Source organism: Haliaeetus albicilla, chromosome 3 (genome assembly GCF_947461875.1).
Source record: "Haliaeetus albicilla chromosome 3, bHalAlb1.1, whole genome shotgun sequence".
NCBI lineage: Eukaryota > Metazoa > Chordata > Aves > Accipitriformes > Accipitridae > Haliaeetus > Haliaeetus albicilla.
The window spans coordinates 44,123,836-44,136,526 of NC_091485.1; positions in this window are offsets into that span (position 1 = coordinate 44,123,836).

Sequence of the window (12,691 nt, forward strand, 5' to 3'; positions counted from 1 at the left end):
GGTAAAGACTGTTTGGAGAGGGGAAGTTGATATTTGTCAAGATGAGTCAACTTTCTTTTACAGAATCTCCTCTATGAAAGCCCAGATGTCCTTGAAAATTAAAGCCTATAAATTATATATGTTATTCTGGACTCCATCTATTCCCAAATGTTAAAAATTATTATAATTTATTCTGGAAGATAGAATATAAATATCTCTGATACCGTATAATAATCTCAGCAACAAAGAAAAACATCACCACACCCTACTGACACTTCTTTCTACCTCCTATCTTTGATACCATATAAATTATATCAGTGAAATATTTGCTGTATGGCAAATGGTCAATGGCAAAAGGTTCAATGATTTGAACAGATTCATAATTTTAGTATTCAATTGTGGCTCTAAAATGCAGATCTCCAAAGTTTTATAACTACAAATAGAGGCATTATTTTTATTGTCAAGATTTTATATATTGTATTCATAATAATTTATTCTTTTTCCATCCAGACCACAGCAGAATAACTGGAGATTAGAATGCCTGTAAAATACCTATATCATGTTAAAAAGCCTGATAGTAACTATAAGAATTTGTATTTTGCCATTTTTCTTGACACACAGTCAAATACCTTCAAAACACAGACTTTGCATGACTGTACATGCAACCATTTTTTTTTTTTATTAGTCTAGTAAGATTAAGCCAGGAATCCATCCTAACTAAAACACTCATGCAGAATAGTTCTTATACACAAACGAACACTCAGTGGTGACTGGTTTACGTAACAGATAACGTTTAACTAAGAGATTAGCACTGGTGTGTTAGTACAGCATATAGCTGGATTGTTCTTTTAAAATAAAATTAAAAAAGCATATGGAAAGCTAGCAGAACGTGTGGTGATATAAAAAGATACCACTGAAAATGAGAACAGAACTTCCCAAGAAAGCAGTTAGCTTAACTAAGTTGTAGGCTGCGTGCATTAAAGATTTTACTTTTAATATACTTATAGATTGAGAACTCTGGGAAGAAGATGATAAATCTCATTTTCCTTTTCAGATTTAAGCCTTTTAAAGAACCTTAAAACAAATCAGCTAACTTAGAATAACTGTGATAAAATACTTTAGGACTTCCATAAATCATACAAAGAAAGTTATTCTCAAGTAAAGCTCATGCGTTTTCCTTTGTATTAGTCCCATTCTGGTTGTACCCAGTGGGAAGATGTCATCTTGAGAAACTTGTCTTCTTACAATTTGTCTGGTCAGGTGAGAAGTAAAATGCTTTTTTTCCAGGTCAATAATATTAAAACATGTTTCTGCAAGGATGCTGTGAGTGCTGGTAGGAATACATACCATGTTTTAGTGGCCCAGAATGCTATTGTTTATCATGGTTCTCTGGAAAGTTCAGTAAATGGTGTGATATCAAACAATGGTAAGTAAACCATAGTAGTCTTTTTTTTTTTTTTTTTTTACTTCTTAGTGGCATAGTACTAAGGCCTATATAAAACAAAATATAATTAAAGCAAAGAAATTATTTAAACAAATGATAAGACCTGCCCACAAATAAAGATGAAAAAAACCCCCACCCACACAGGATCTGAACTAATATATGGCCATGGCTGTAACTCTGCAAACACCTTATGGGCAGGAAAGGTCTTAGAGTGGTGTTTCAAAAACAGGCAGAGATGAAATGAATGGGATTTTGCAAGAAAGCCAGTTCAACACTGTAGGAACCATTAAAGTAAAAATTAGATTGCCTGCTGGCTTGCAGTCTGATGGGGAAAGTCCCTCAATAGCGAATGATTTGTAAGCACGCTTTCTTATTTCAAACAGTAGGTTGCTTGCTCCCTGCTGTTTGAAGTGAGTTTAATATTCATAGACACATATACAAGTTATTTACTCTGACCAAAGTGATAGGTTTTGTTGCTTAGTGCTACTACACCACGTGATGGGACTGCTTTGTGCTGTGAACTCTTCTTTCACAACTCTCGTGTTTTCAGGACTTGAGCATCAGCAGGCCAAGTTGGTATTTTGATTGAACAGCATCTTCCCAAAGAAAATCAGAGAACTGGGAGGGGGTAGGATTGAGGCCTTCCAGGACCCTTTCTTCCAAACCCTACAGATTCTTGGGTGCAACTAGTATTTGCAGAAACTCTGTGGCTTACATAGTTTTCTTACAAAGGACATAGCCTTGCTGCCTATGGTAATTTTAGACATCTCATGTCATATTTATGAGAGCAGGATCTTAAAGATGATGACCTGGCACAAAATCAGTGTGGGTAAAAAAATTCTGCCCTCTTAAATTCCCCACTTGTTTCTGCAGAGAAGAGGTGTTCTTCATTTCCTGTCCAAAACCATGTAGTGAAGCATTGCTGTAGATCATTAAACAGCCACTCTGTCTTTCCCCTACCCCATATATAATATGCATTTCAGTGAGCCTGTTTATACCAGTTTAGAACCTGCTAGGGTGAAAAATACTAAGTACATTTAAAATTAATTAGCTACACCATCTTTGGGGTTTTTGCCAGAAAATAGATACTTTTTTTTTCATAGCTATTAATTGCTATAATTGCTATTTTATTTCTTACACTTATTTATCAAGTAGTCATCCCCACTGCCTGCTGCAACAACCCTGTTAATATTGCATAAAAAATCACCTGATCAAATTGCTTAGGATTTTTATTGGAGTAACTCTTCATTTCAATGTGACAGCAATTGTTCTAGAACAGATTATGTGAAAAGGGTGTGGTGATATGCCCTGTTATTTGTTCAAAAAAGATTTTGTTACACTAAACAATATATTTAAACAATCATATAATATTCAATGTTGAGACATTAGAGCTCACTGTTTTAAAGCATTGTATCCAGTTCAAAATAACAGAACTCCTTAGTGTGCTTAGTTTGAAGACACACTAGGAAGTTGAACAATAAGTAATTAAGTGTTGAAGAAAGTCCACCTGAAAATTATTTTAAATCATTCCTGGTTCTGTCATGTACTCCTACCTTTCCTTTTTAAATATAATTTACAAACTGTTTCTATAAGAAATCTTTCATAAATCTTTTAGTTGATTTGTCTGTTCACTGTTTTTTTGAACCTTATGTGGCATTCTAAACAACATTTCATTTTCCATTATTCCTTTTAGGGATTTTTGAAACCTTTTTGTTCTTCCTTCCTTCCTTCCTTCCTTCTGTCTGTCTTCCTTCCTTCCTTCTTTCTTTCCTTCCTTCCTTCCTTCCTTCTCTGTTTTGGACAAATACCTCCAAATCTACTTTGCCCCTTTAGTTTTAATGGATCTGTACAAACGTATTTCCTTCTGCTGCAAGGGACCACATTCCTTAGGATACACGTATTCCACGTGTTGCTCTAGTTGGACTGACAGGAAGGGTTGGTCTTTTGCACCTCTCTAAATTTCAGGCACAGGAATTGAAAAAATGACTCTGTGTGTGTGTGTGTGTGTGAAACTCACCACTCCCTATGACCATTGGTCCCATGAAAGGGAGCGGAGAAAACAGATTAGCTGGGATTCGTAGACCAGGAATCCCTAGTCTGGAATTCATAGACAGTTATGACCAGAGAGGTTTACTTTCTACATTACACAGGCCATAAAACTTCTTCTAGTCCTTCATACAATGCAGAAAAGAAATGCTTGCCTATAGCTGAAGAGAACATTACTGAGCTCAGTAGCATATGCATTCCTTTCTGCCAGTGCACAGAATCTGCATCTCTTACTGCCCCGAGCCTCTTACAGGCCATTCATGGTAGAGTAATTTGATTCTGGTCTGTCACACAAGGTTGAGCAGCAACCTGAATATACAAATACTTGCAGCATTCATTATTGATAAGACTTGGAGAAGCATTAGATAATGTGTTACTTAATGTATTTATTGGAGGTGACTTTAGATGGATGATGACTTCAGATGGATGAAGGATTGCATAGCACTCAGCAAATCAACACAAATTTCTCTGTTTGCTTTTGTGCATGAATGAAAGTCATGATGAGTCAGCTGCAACAGAAACTGTTGACACAGCAGCTCTTTGACACAGTTTGTCTGTCATCCAAAGGTATAATATTTGGAGGAATTCAAGAGAATTGAAAATAGTTTCTCTATGTAATCTGAGCAGTTTAGGTGTATTTTAAAAACAAGACCAAAACCAATTTCAGACTAAGAACCTTGATGACACAACTTTTTTTCCAGTATGTATAAAAACCACAGGATACTTTGTCATACAAGTTCTTCCTCCTCTACCCGTTCCAAACCAATAAAATGATGTGGAAATGCTACTGACCCTGAACTGCATCCCCCCAAAGGCTAGGCCTTCTAATGAAATCAATTAAAGCAAAGTCAGACCCCAAAGAAAGGCAAAGGTAATAATATTCACCGAATAGGCACTATGTTCCTAATTCTTATAATGTAATTGTCATAGCTGGGACAATTAAAGATGATTGATTCTGCATCATAGCAGATGAAGTCATGAATCATAGTAAGTGGAACAAAATCTCACTGAAGTAAATAAACTTCAAAAGCCTTGCAGTACTTAATGATGTATCACAAAATATCTAGAAGTTGAGTTAAGGCGATCCAATGCTTTGGATGTGATGGCACAGCAAGACAGCTTCCGCAGTGATTGTACTCAAGAGAAAAGGGCTTGCTGCATACTGTTCTGGGCAATAAAAGAGCCACTGTTTTTCAAGAGTCAATGTTAAAACCTGGTAGGAAGGAGCATCTATTAAACCAGACAGAGCAGCACATGAGCATAGAAACATTGCTTCTGGAACCCTAGATAGCTAACTCCACATTTCGGACCACTTCGGATACCTTAAAATCACAAAGCAGAGCAGGATGACTGATGATACCTGTCAATGTAGTGTCTTCCAAGCATCAGTAACATCCTGCTACAGATTCCTCTGTTAAGGAAGAACTGCTGAGTACACTGGGAGGACAGCAGAGGATGAAGCAGCCCAGGCTATGAGAACAGGGAAAGATGAGGCACAGCTGGTGGCTTGTTGGACAGGACATCCATACCATGTCACTTCTGTGCAAGATGTGACATGCCACAGTTCTCAGCCAGAAAAAAACAATAGATAAATGCCAGATTCTCCAGAGAAGCTCTGAGCTTTTTTCTGGTCTTGACCTATTCAGCCTTTTCAGGCCTTCTGCAAGATGTTTTACACTGTAAGCTCAGACATTATATATTTTTCCTGGAATGGCTCCCATTTCACTTATCATTTTTAATGTTATTGTCCCAGTTACTAAGTAACGCGAAGTTGCTATACACATCCTTCCCTTTAAATGCTATTCCTGTGTTATACTTGATATTTTAAAGCACCCAGTCAATTCATTTAGGTACATAGAAGGATCAGAGAAACAACATGTTTTATTGGCTGAAATATTGAAGTGCTTTAACTTCAACAAGCTGTAGCTCCATTCAGCGTAGAGTGCTTATTTGTAAGTCAGTGTTCCAGTCTGACTTCCATGCTAAATAAGAAGATTATTAAAGCAAAAGAGTATGTTTTGGAGACATTAAATGTGTTATGAACTAACCCAATTCCACAGAGGATGAGAACTTTTCAGAAGTGGTGTGGCCAGATCTAGCTTCAGCTGATGGAAAGATAAGTAGCTTCTTTACATTTAAAGCAGTGAAATGTTTTGTTCCTTGATTCAGAATTATAGACTCCCACATTTGTAATGCTTATTTTAGGCTTGCATAGCTCAGCTTTGAGTCACTGGTCAACTCATTATCATTACACGTTTATTGTTGAAGTGCTATCTGTTTGCTTTACACTCTACAAGAACTATTCTCACAAGGAAAATGTTAAAACCCACAGAGGTATCTTTGGAGGCTTTTATAAACCTGGAGTAACTCTTGCATACTTGTCCTTTTATCTCTTTTGACAAGTGACACAGAAGTAGCAATGGGAATACCTAATATGCCAAGATGTGCACTGTCAGATCCTCACAGCATCACTCCCTTCCGCCACGTTGTCTTTGTTAAGCCAGGGTAATTATTTCTTCTCATGACTAGTAATTATAGCCAGATCTCATAGACCTAAACAGTTTGGGAAAGAAGATTAATGATAGGCTCTCTGTTTTTGTGTCTCACAAGGGTGGGGAAATCATAACAGGGAAGAGGAGGAGGAATGTGGAGGAAAGAAGTGTGTTCTGCTCAGTAATTGGAGAAAATGGCAAACACACGACTTCTGGGGAGTGAAGAAATGAGTTTAATGGCTTTCCAAATCATCTTCCCCCTTTTTGGGTGAAATTTGCTTGCAGTACATTTCCCATGCCTTCATCTTGAGTCCGCTGGGAAGGATTGTGATTGTTTTCTTCTCACTGTGAGGTGCAAATAGGAGAGTGTGGAGGCAGCAGCCACCTGGTATGACTGAGCACAGCTCAGCTTTGACTGATGAGCTCTGAGTGAGCCTGTGTCCCAGATGTGTTCAGGAAAAGGGCCACTGACCAATGTATTCTGTCTATTTATTGTTTTGTTTTAGAATCTCAAAGAGAGATTGGAAAATCTGTCTTCCAAGACACAACTGATACAGAGTTTTTTGTTTTGTTTGGTTTTGGTTTTTTTTTAAATAACTGTACAGGACTTGCTAAAAAAATAATTAAAAATATGAGCTTTTGAGATTGCATTCCCCCACTCCCAAAAGACTTAGTGGTGAACACAGGAAAGTTTTGAATCAAACTATTTGAGACAAAATGTAAAAAACCTGATTTAGTTATCCAAGTATACATCTGTATCAGCTTCCTTAAATCCAGTAGAGTTAAATCTAATTCACAGTTAGGTAACTGACCTTGGAATCTAACCCAAAGTGCATTTATGTACATCCCATGTCCAAGAGCAGATCACAAGTGCTTGAATGCAGGATCACTGTTCCCTTTCAGCTGTTGCTGTTATTATTTATGTTTTGTAGTCCTATAACACCAGAGGGACCCCAATCTAATTATGATCCTATTTTACTTTGGAAGAAACATAAATCTATTGTCCAAGAAAGAGTTCACTCTAACCTGGGGAGACAGGTGAAGTATATTTTGGAGGAAGGAAACAAAGGTCAGGGAAAGAAGAAATACAGGAAAAAACAAAGCTCTTTTCAAGCAGTGATCTCAGGAATGCATAGCAAAGTGTTGGTCAGTTCTACACCTTCATTAGGATCCCTATTATAAATAGGTTTACAATTAAGCTAAAAAGAAAAATCAGTGAGCATCTTGGATAATAAACGGACAAGGAAAGCAAGCTGTACAACACTAGTAAGTTCTTGTGCCTGAATAGTTCATCAGTCCTAACTCATGGAGGATTTGCATACTCTTTGAGAAAGAAAATAGTTTGAGATTTGTCTCTCATTTAAACAACTGAAATAAGCAGTCCTGGGATAGTTTAATTTACTTCTATTCCAGGCCATACCTATTCTATATGAATTACCCCTAAGCATTATTCACCAACGACAGAGTTCATTTTAAAATAATATGGAAGTTGTCCCATCAGGTTCTCTAGTTACATAGGAACTTCTTCCATCTCCACAAACACAAATTAATAGGAAAATTACAGAACTGGATCCCAGCCACAGGAATCTGTTCCCCTGCCTCTTCTCTCTAGCATGAGTCAGTTTTGTACATGAATTTTTACCAGGTGTGGAAATGTATGTTACCACTGAGATTCTGTAAAACCCCTGATTCAATGGAGCTTTAAGTGTCTGGACTCCAAATATTTCACTTAGGTTTACTGGCTCACTGCTTTTTAAGGATCCTTAGGTGGATTAAGCTCTGCCTAGTAGGCCATGTATGTTAGTTTCCAGCAATATTTTTTCCCCTAGTTTCTCATTTTTTTTACTGAAGATCACAGAAAGACCAAAGTAAAACTAGTAAACCAGAAAGAACTTACTTTTATCATATCTCTCCAACAGTTTGTAATAGTATCTGTGCTTAATCTTGTTATTTATTTGGCTCACATTCTCTAGACTGGGCTGCAAGTTTTAAGCAAAAACTTGCACGCCTCAGACCTTGGAATGACAGAAAATAAAGGCCGTTCACAAAGAGCATCAACATACATTTTCATCTGTGTGCACACACATATATATCAACTAAGGTGTGAAAAAGACCTCTTTGGATCTTCAGCTGCTGAAAAAAAAAAAGCCTGTTATACAGTCTCAAAATTGTAAAGGGTACCAGAATGGGAAACTGGTGCATTCTGATATATTTAAAATAATTAACATGTAATTCAAACCCTGGCTGAATTTGAAGCAAGCTTTGGATGCCAAGGCCTTCTGAAAAGCAGATCCATGTGAACATATCAGAAGTGTGAAAAAGGTTATTGAAAACTTATCCAAGTGTTTAAAAGATTAGCAAAGTAAAGGCAGGCTTAGATTTTCTCTCACCTGGCAGTGCTGGCTTTTGAGTCCACCTTCCTACTGCTTTCCATATTCTTGACTGCTGTGATGGCTTGTGCAGTTTCCAGAAGGTCATGGTTAGTGACATAGGCTGGAATTACTGAGAATTATAACCCATGGGCTGATAAGAGTCTAATTAGCATTTTAGAGGCTATGGAGCAGTAGAAAGTTACAGTCACTCCAGGGAATGGAAGAAGGACTGAATGTATTCTGAAGGAGCTTGTCATGTACGTCTGGAACGGGAAGAACCATCAGAAAGACCTTATGCTCAGGAAACAGTGTGGGAAAAGTTCAAAGGCTCATTTGGACCTATGCATCTCATGAGAAAGAACTGAGATTGTAAAGATGAATGTAGCAACTGGTGAGAGAAATAATGTAAGTACAAATTTTCAGTGGCAGACAGTTGAGACAAGAATTAATTCTGTAGTGTAGGCTTGAGCATATGTGATTTTTCACGCACAAGTAAATAACTACCATAAATACACTGGCCATCTTGACTAAACTAAAAGGTAAATAAATATTTGTTTAAAACACCTTTGGTACAAGAATTATAGTTATGCTAGGGTTGTCCAGATTTCTGTCCACACTCCTTTTGATTTCTAAGTTTTTCTGCTGATATTCCAGTAATAGATGCTCCAAAATTCAGAGCATTTTGATTCTTGCTGTTGCAGAAACAGCAAAGAACGTGTGATCACTAGTGATGGCGAGGAAGACAAGTGTTAATACTCAGTCTTGGTCAGTCTGACCACGAAGGAAGCAGAAATGTACCTTTTTTCTAGAGGATGAAATTCAGATTTTGTCAATGGACAGAAATAAGAGAAAGCTTAGAAAAAAAAGGAGGAGGAATAAATGGTTACAAGAACCAAATCTTCCAACTCCTTTTTCAAGTCTGACACAGCTCATCAATACATTTGCCTGACTAAAGACCAAGTTCAAAACTAATACATTAGCATTTAGCTCTGAACTTTTTGCAAGTGTGTAACTGTGACCATTGTACAAGATAGGACCTACATTTTTCAAGTTAAATAAACATAATTAATAGATGCAAGCTATATCCTAAGTCTAAGCTTTCTTCATGCTTTTTAAATGTTAGGAGAATAAAGTGGATTTGGGAGCTTTTAATCACCTTTGTTGCAAGCTTGTCTCTTCAAGGGGCTTCCAGAGCAAAGCAAGGCACAGCCTGATTGATCATTTTTAAAGGGATTCCATTGGCCACACATGCACTCAAAGCAGAGTCTTTTATATTTCCTGTGACAAAAGTAATCCTGGTTAGGTTCATAAGGTGAATATAGAAAAAACCAAGAGAATGAGAACTAGAAGAAACTTGTATTTCCCATTCTCAGGCTTACCATACACAGTGTTTCCCACCTTCAGCCATATGGGAATTCCTCCCCGCACTCCCCTCCCCCCCCCCCCAAAAAAGGTAAACAAACCTTTTTGCTCTTCTTTTCTTGAGAGACATGAAACAACTACAATCAATCAGAAATGCTGTATAGTTCTAAGTAAGAGAACTCTGAGGAAAACAAAAACAAACCCCAAAAACTTTATGTAAAATCAGCATCGGCTTCATGTAAAAAATTCTATTTGTTGTTTACTGCTACACTTTGTCTTTAAAACAGCAGTAACAAAAAAGAAATTTACAGTCATTTAAACACTGTGGACAGGCTTTGCTAAGCTGCAGTGCCTAGGCTACTGATAAAACAAATTAGCATCAGAGTAAGAATAGGACAAGATAGTGCTATGACAGAAATAATATAAGGAATAATAAGAACCCAGGTGTACATAATTAAGATTGTAATTCAAGCAAAGGGTTCTGGTGACATCATTTATCAATGTCACTACAAACTCTCAATGGAATTACAGCTTTGTATGTAGAATTCAGATATACGCGATTTGTTAGAATACATGAGGGATGTTTCTATTAAAAGTAGACAGACAATATGTTAACCTCAAGTAGTGGTGGTGACAGGATGAGATACAAAGAGAAGAGGTTTTTCCTATTCTAGCAAAGGAAGAAAGATCAAACATTCAGAGTATTTCTAAGATATTTGGAAATTAAATTTATTTAAAATACTGGCTAGTGATTTTTTTTTGCCCAAAAAGCAGCAGAAAAAGTTTCAGTTCTAGTGTGATTCGACACTGCAATAAAAAACAGTGTTTACTGCAAAAGGGAACAAAGGAACAGCCAAACCTACTGATTTGTCTATCTCACTGTATAGCCAAAATCACATTAAAAAAAGCTCAAGAAAACTATTTCCATTAAAAGGATGGTATAAAATATTTACAATTAAACATACAGTAAGGCTAATATTAAATTATTAATTGCAAATTAACTCATTTTTAGGAGGAAAAAAGAGTGAGCATCGATGCTTTAAAATACATGTGCTGAAAGGAGATGATAACCATTAGTCTTTGTGAATGTCTGATTTTGTTTTTTTTTATTCTTATAAGCAGATACTTTTATGAAGATAATTATGAAACAGAGGCCCCACAGTCTGTGTGAATTGTAAGGGCCTTAATTGACCTTAAAAGACTAATTAAGGTAAAACCACATTCTTAAATTAGACTTCTAAATATAATTTCAGTGCCAAACTACTTGTTACTCAGATACCTTGTGGACTTTTCAGCCGCACTCAGATGCCCACAGTCCTTGCAGATTAAATGTGAATAGCATCTCCTTGAGAAAGCAACGTTCAGTAAATAGTGATGCCGACCAGAAATACAATGCAGAATAATGTGAAGCTTGACTATTGACTGAATAGAGAAAAAGATCCTGATCAACGCAGTGAGAAAAAGGCTTCCTTTGACTTGATAAATTTAGTGCTTAATCTCACCTACGCAAAGTGCCTACAACTATAGGTATAAAAAGTCACAAAATTATTCAATGCACTGGGTGGATTTCTCTTTGGTCACTTTCTGAAGTTCTCTAATTGAAGCCCATAAACAGCATATCTTATGAAGTGTCCAGCAAAACTTGTGATGCTCTTTAATGCAATCTGTGAAATGTTGTGTTTGTGGATTCTATATAGACACATAATATCAGCAATTTGTCAAATTTGGCATTTGTAGACTGCAATACTATCTTAAAAGATAATGCATTCTCTGAAACTTTCAGGAAATGCTGACTGATGTTACAAAGTTGTGGGGGTTTTAGTTCTCATTACAAAGTTGTGGGGGTTTTTAGTTCTCTGTTGCTGAAGTACATAACTTTTGTGAAAATTGAAATGCACAAAGATTTGGGAGCTTGTGGAATTACAGCACTTCTAATCCAAGTTCATAGGTCTTAAAGATTAGCTTTGTATATGATGTTGGAGAGAATGGCTTGAACAGCAGCAGTTTTGACCTTGAGTAATTTAATTTGGAAAGGAAATTTGGTCAAACTAGCTCAATGTAGGAGTTCTCATCAAGGATTAATGCATAGGATCAATATGAACTTTTTATAGCAGACTATTTTTGAAAGAGGACAACAAAAGGTTAGAATACTTTCAAACTTGAAAAAGCAAATTAGTATGACTTAAAGTGGGTAGTACGGGAATAAAAATGTAAACAGCAGGGATCTTGATTTCATGCCAGCATTTAGTAATACAATACAATGAAAATAGAGAGAAAACTGACTTTTAAGATGATATTTTTGTATCTCTTTGCAACCATATCTGAGGTTATAAACATTTGACTACTCTGTCTCTTCATGGCAGTACTGAATGAAAAACACTCATAATTGCAATTGACGCTACCATCTCTATTTTTGTATTTTCTACAAGGTCAAAACTGCATATTAACATTCCTCCTTATTTGAAGGTTTAAAGCCTTAATTACCTTCTGAACAAAAGAGTTATGGAAAACACATAAACATAGCTCTTCTTTAAGTTGCTGTACACACAAATCCCACTCTTGAAGCATAAATGCTCCTGGAACAGGGAATCAGGCCCGTTAATAGCCCTGTCACTAGCAACAGATATTTATGCATGTCCTTATGTTACCTTACCTAAGGAGCTAAAGGACAGATTGATCCCACTTACTGTCCCCATCACTGTCTCCTCTCCCCTTGCCTCTCCCTTAACTACAAATCAAGCTCAGATATGGCTTCTTAGCACAACTCAAACCTGACATTTTGCTCCACTGCCATATGGCAGACTCCCAAGAGCTTGCCACCTACCCATGTGCTGTTTGTATCCAGCAAAGTTTGTGACATTGAGGAAGCTCCATGAGCACTGGGGGTGTTTATGAGGTTCAGCAGGCATCTCCAGCTACCTCTAGCCATTCCAGCATGCCCACCTGTGACAGATTCCAGTACATTTCAATCCATTTCAGAATACTGTTAAAATGCT